The 6,028-nt window shown below is 43.2% G+C and overlaps 1 protein-coding gene across 2 annotated transcripts in view; it reads right to left on the reverse strand.

The window, feature by feature from the left end:
• The window catches only part of HDAC7 (histone deacetylase 7), a 322,964-nt gene extending 317,302 nt beyond the window's left edge, over positions 1–5,662 (reverse strand). For both annotated transcript variants that reach the window (XM_040425874.1, XM_040425872.1), the window contains exon 1: positions 5,516–5,662. The gene's annotated coding sequence lies outside the window, so the exon portion shown is untranslated. The remainder of the gene's footprint in view (positions 1–5,515) is intronic.
• Between the last annotated feature and the right edge of the window lie 366 nt (positions 5,663–6,028).

The raw sequence follows: 6,028 nt of genomic DNA on the forward strand, positions 1-6,028 counted from the left end.
GGGAAGAAATGAGCTGCCTATGAAGAAAACATGCATTTTTTGGTTTTGTCAGGATTAAAGATGAAATGCGTTATATAACTTTCTCCGGTCGCCAGCAGGAATATAAAGAATGCACACAGCATGGCCTTGAGGTAAGTCGTGGCCCCTTGCAGTGTTTGTTGCAGTTCTCAAGCCCATCTGGTTTGCATTAAACATTTGAGTGATACAGACCCCTGTAAAGAAGTGAATGGGGAACTGAATCATCTAGTTAAGAAATCTCATGGGCATCGCAGATTCGAGGAAAGATTTGTCCAGAGGAGCAAAATACTTGACTTTTCTATTTTTATGATTAAATAAATCATATTATACACAATACGATGACTAATCCCTCGGTGGAACGTAAAGGTAAACAGGTGGAGGGTCAGCTCTAGCTTTAGGTCACTCTTAAGTCAATGAAACATCATTTTTAATGGAAACATATTGCATAGAATTCATTCACAATTATGCTACTTAGTAACTTATGGGGCGACCGAAAAAACAGGAACAGTTCAGTGGCAGAGGGTGATTGCTGAAGTGCAGCTCAGGAGTTTCGAAAGTGGTTGCGAATGGACCACAGCTTAAACAAGGTCAATTTTTGTCAAGCAAAATATTCATGTAAATCTTTGTAAGCCATGCTCGGGCAAGTGTCTAACTGGGGCGGACTGGGGCAGACTGGGAACTTAAAGTGTCCCTGGAAAAAATACTAAAAGTGGTCCCATTTTGTAGTTGGATCCAAACTGATGGAAGGCAGGGCCAGCAATACCATATTGGGTGGGGCACATTATACCACCTCAACAAAGCCAAATACCACAATCCATCACAAAATACTGCCAGCAGCACAAAATACTGCCAGCAGCACAAATATGTCCCCAAAAACTTCCACTGGCCAGCCGTGAGGCAGGTCCAGGCGTCCCCTGGGCATCGGCCCACCAGGAAATTTCAGTCTATGGCCAATCCGCCCCTGATGCCAAGCAAGGCACATCAAAGTTAACATTTCACATTTTGTAGAAGTTGTCACAGTTTCCACAAATTTTGTACATTCATACATTTCATCTAGCAACACTATCGATAGTCCCCCCCCCCCCCATTGTCTTTAAATAAATCATAATCTTTCACTATTTTAGCTTTTTTCTTTAATTAAATTAGCTCCTCTACAATATTTGTCATAGTTTCACTCATACCAAGTCATTTTAGACTCTGTTTACGCTGCACTGAGTACAAGCAAATGTATACGCTGGGCATATAGCCTGCACCTTTGCTGCATACTGTAGTTGCTTTGGTCCACCACTAATTTTAATGAGAGATGTGTAACAATACACTTCCTCTGCAGTGTTGCTTGAGGCATTTTTTGGGGAAAAGCGAAGAACATGACTTTCTTCACCCTGTGCAACACAAAAAGTGCACTAGTATGTGCTCTATCGTAGGCCCTCTCCATAAGAGATGGCCCCCTCCATAACCCATTTCCCACCCCTCTAGGCCAGACGGCTCTTGCAAGAGTTGGGGACTAATGACCATCTTCAGCCAAGGAAGAACCCATCTTGCCCTGGCTTCCACCTGAGCTGTCACCTGAGGTGTGGGCCAAGAGCCTCAGTCGAGATCTGGCTCCTCTCTGGGTGGGGAAGCCAAGGGGCTTGTAGGGGGATGAGGAACCTAATGGCCACACATACCTCCTTTAGACCTCAAAAGGTAGCCCATAAGGACACCACAACCCTGAAAAATCCTAGTGACAAAACAATGTGGAAAGTGAACACAAAAAATAGATAAAGTGACATTCAAATGGAATTTAATAAGGCATTTGGCATCTGATTGCCCTGGGTTTCAGCAGCCGTAACCAGCTTTGGGGAGGTACTGGCTGTCCTTAAAGGGGTTATCCAATGTCTAAAACATGTCCCCCAGTGTCCGGGCCCCTCATATAGATTATACTTACCTGCTCCCCGGCACCCGCGTCGCTCAAAACATCCAGCGATTGGGGGAACAGCCAATAGCAGGCCGCGACTGGGATGATCCTCGTCGTTGCCTGCTATTAGTTGATTCACCCATTGTCGGATGTTTTGATCCGCGCAGCGGGAAGATGCAGCGGTGGCCGCGCGGGGATCAGGAGCGACACGGGTGCCAGGGTAAGTATCTATATGAGGAGTTTATGGTGACTTGGTAGCAATGCTTCATGGGAAAAGAACATGCAAAGAGGATGGGTGGGTTGTCTAGACCTTTTATAACTATGTACCTAATATAAAGTTGCCATACACACAAATATACACTATGTTTTGTCAATTATTGGAACTTCTTTCAACCACATACTGTACACATAAAAATACTATGATCATGGTTACATTTGACTTTGTGAAAAAATAAAATAAAAATCAATAAATTGGTGGCTATGAGTGATTTCAACCTATCCTACAGTGGTGGAAGAGACCTCCTTAGCTGCAGACCACTCAAATTTTTATTCTCTATATTTCAGTATAATGGGAGAAATACTATTTGCTTATCCCTTTTTTCCTAACACACAGATGGAGAAGACTTTAGTGTACACCCGTAGAAGTGTACTTGCCTCACGCTGTCAACAAAATTTGGTACTATCCCTAAGGGTATATTCACACATGTCAGACTGAAAAGAAGCTCCATTTATCTAAGACTATAGATTCATCTAAGCATTTCTCCAAAACCCCATTCAGAGGCATGGGACAGTCACAGAAATGTCTGCGACTAAATCTGCTGCTTGTGAATTCATCCTAGCTGGGATTAATCCGACCTCATCAGTATTATAATGTTTGGAAAGGGTTTGTATGTGTTTGTATGGGAGCCAGAGGCACAGAGAACAGTCATCCATTTTTCTACTGACGTATGTCTGCTGCTGCCTCCGCTGTACATCTGACATCATTGGACGCTTTCTGCCTTGCAGACCATAGTAACGTTGGTCATCGGGATCACAGACAGTGAGACTTGTGTTTCCGATATTAAAAATGAAAACTAGACCATGGCGCGTACAAGTGTTTTTATGACAGACTCCGCCTCGCTGACATAAGTATTGTCTGCTTCCTCAGCAAAAATGAGTCAGAGATGCTTAAAAGCCACACTCCTGGGTTATGACTCTCTCATGTGTTTAATGCCAGAGGGCTAGCAAGACGTTTCCACAAACAGACCTTCATTACCTCACCCTTCTCCCAGCTTCACTGTTGATTTTTTCAAGAAAAATTATTATGAACCCTCAAAAATTTCCAGTTCCAGATTGGGAGCACATGTATGTAGAAGAGACAACATGGAGACTTGAGGACCACATTCCTCCACGTCAGAATCTTTTACATGTGACCCTATAAACTATGCAGGTAAAGGGGTTCTCCGGGCCTGTGCCTAAAAGGTCACTTTCAGCTGACCCGTGGAGAGAAGACAGGGCAGTGCTTGCCCTTCCGTCGCTCCACCGATTCAGCGACACCTGCTGGGATACAGGCCTTTCCTCTCACTTTGTGATTCCTCTTACTCCTGTTCAGCTCCATCTTAATTATGCAGCTGAACAGGAAGAAAGAAGAGCACATCCGGTCATGACGTCAGAGGAAGAGTTTGCCACCAGTAGGACGGTCACATGATCCCAGCTGACATTGAAAGGCAAGTACTTCTCCGAGTGTCTGAAAGAAGGTTTTTGGGCACAGGTCTGGAGAACCCCTTAAACTCCTTGAAGTTTTATCTCTTGCAAATCACTCTCTCAAATTCAAATAAGAATTGAGAACGTGAACCTGCAGTCCTATGTAAAACCACAGATGATGATACACCATGATCCTAGTCAAATGAGAGAGCAGTGAAATAGGTAAGTACCAGGTAAACTCTTAATGTACAGGGTTGGACCCATAACAAATACCATCTGTTCTTGGTCAAGTAGACCCATCACTTCAGGTATGTTAGTGGTTCAGTCATCACTCAGAGAACGATTTCTTCATATCCATCCTAAGAGGATACATCAAGTAAGTAGCCTCTTAGACATGTAGCAGAGCTGAATTAGTGTGTAGTGTTACAACTCAATATGTTTATGGTAATACAGTAGGTTTACCTGCAGTCCTGAGTAAAACCAAAACTATTGTTGCTCCACGATATGACGATGTGTTCAGATCTTATGGTGAATTATGTCTGGTTTTCCATGGGACCACTAGTAAAATGACTTCATTATTTCAAGAGTGAAATGACAAACTCAGCTCTACCACATCTAAGAATCTGCCAAACTCAGCTACACATGGTAGGTATCTTATCATCTGTGCAATCTCTAAATGATAGTACCCATGCCTGGAAGGTTTACTGCTGTCCTGTGAGGGTGCACGTTTCAGGTCAATTAGATCGTCAGCTGTATTACTAGCAAGGGCCGGAGCTGGTGCATCCTCTGTACAGCACTACAGAATATGTTGGAGCTACATACAGTAATAAGCAGGCAATAATTATCATACAGGACCCATAGCAAATAAGAATGGCGGTTTAGTTGACAATCAAATGAGCTGCAATGATGACACTACTGTACTGACTTTATACATATATAGCAGAGTTAAATGAGTCACTTACAGTAACTGTTTTTCTTTATTGTTTTGCATAGGTTTACCACAGCAAAAGTAGTAGCTTAACATATTCAACACTGCTACATGGGCAAACTGACCTCTGTTGTATATATTGCCTTTATCAGTGGATCTGAATGTATTTTATCCATCTCTAATACACACACATTGCGGTATGGACCAGTTATTTTACTGCAGGTTACACCAAGTATGTAACAGGACAGATGCCAATGCCAGTTTTTTGACCTAACCTCCTTGCCACAATGAAAGCGCTCACCTGGCCTCATTGGAGGTGCACCCCTGGACAGATGTAATATTTCTATTATCTGTACATTAGTTATTGGGTATTATATGTAATATAATGTAATAGGTGTAATAATATCGTTTAAGATTTTATTATGTTATCAGTCGTTTCTTGCCTATAAATGCATAAATCATCCCCAATCATAATTCTTGGAAGTGTCATCCCCTAAATTTAGTTCTGGTGGATACAGTTTTGAGGAATTCCTCTGCCTGGTTTTCCTAGAAAGCACTTGCAGGTTAAGGGAATGTGAGATTATTTTACAAGAAGATAAACAAATTCCTCGCAGAAAAGCCTCTTGGCTGAAGAATCTGAACTTAATTAACCTTTTTTTCTGTTGTGCAATGGGAATATAACCGGCGGAGGGGCTGGGAACCTGGAGAAACTGATAAGCACACTATACAAACTTTTGGCGCAGGATAAACTTCCCGAGATATGGATTGTATTTAGGGTTGGTGCAGAAAGAGAGTGGGTTGTCATATCTTTTCCCCAGAAATTGGCCGTTGGACAACGATTTTGTTATATTTTTTTTGGCTTCTGCGAGAACACAACAAATATCACTGGAAATGAGTCAAGACAGGGAAATTGATTTCAGCACGCCTGGATATGGAGCAGCAGAAAAGACATAGTGCTGGGCACGTATAGAAGGCAAGGAGAGACTCACCGGTGGTGTGTGCCTAGGCGGGCAGTTCCTACAGCTGGGACACCATAGTGAAGGGATGTCGTCCTGCAGCAAAGTTCCTTGGAAACATCACAAGATCCAGTCAAGGCAGTCGGAGAGAGTGAGAGTAGCAGCAGTCACAAGAACAGAGAGGAGGAAAGGGGAGGGCCCCTACAGGAGGGATCTATGGCTCGTTCAATTGACAATAGAAGGAAATGCTTTACTTGCCCTTAACCCCAGTGCTACCAGAAGGGTCTGCAAAGATGTTCACCTAAAGCGAGAGATGAAAACGGTGTCAGGAATCAATTTCAGCGCCGCCTTTGAACTCACCCTGGTGTATACATTATCATCTAGAACACGTAGATGGAGGCGTCTGTGGTAGTAGCGCACGCTGGCAGGAGGAAAATATGCCTGGCATTAATACAGAAAGTTGTAACCTTCCCAATGTGCATCGGATTACCCCTGTCATACATGAGAAAGTGACGCTGCTATGAACTGAGAAGTCTGCGTCTCTGC

The sequence above is a fragment of the Bufo bufo genome, chromosome 3, assembly GCF_905171765.1.
Source record: "Bufo bufo chromosome 3, aBufBuf1.1, whole genome shotgun sequence".
Classification (NCBI taxonomy): Eukaryota; Metazoa; Chordata; class Amphibia; order Anura; family Bufonidae; genus Bufo; species Bufo bufo.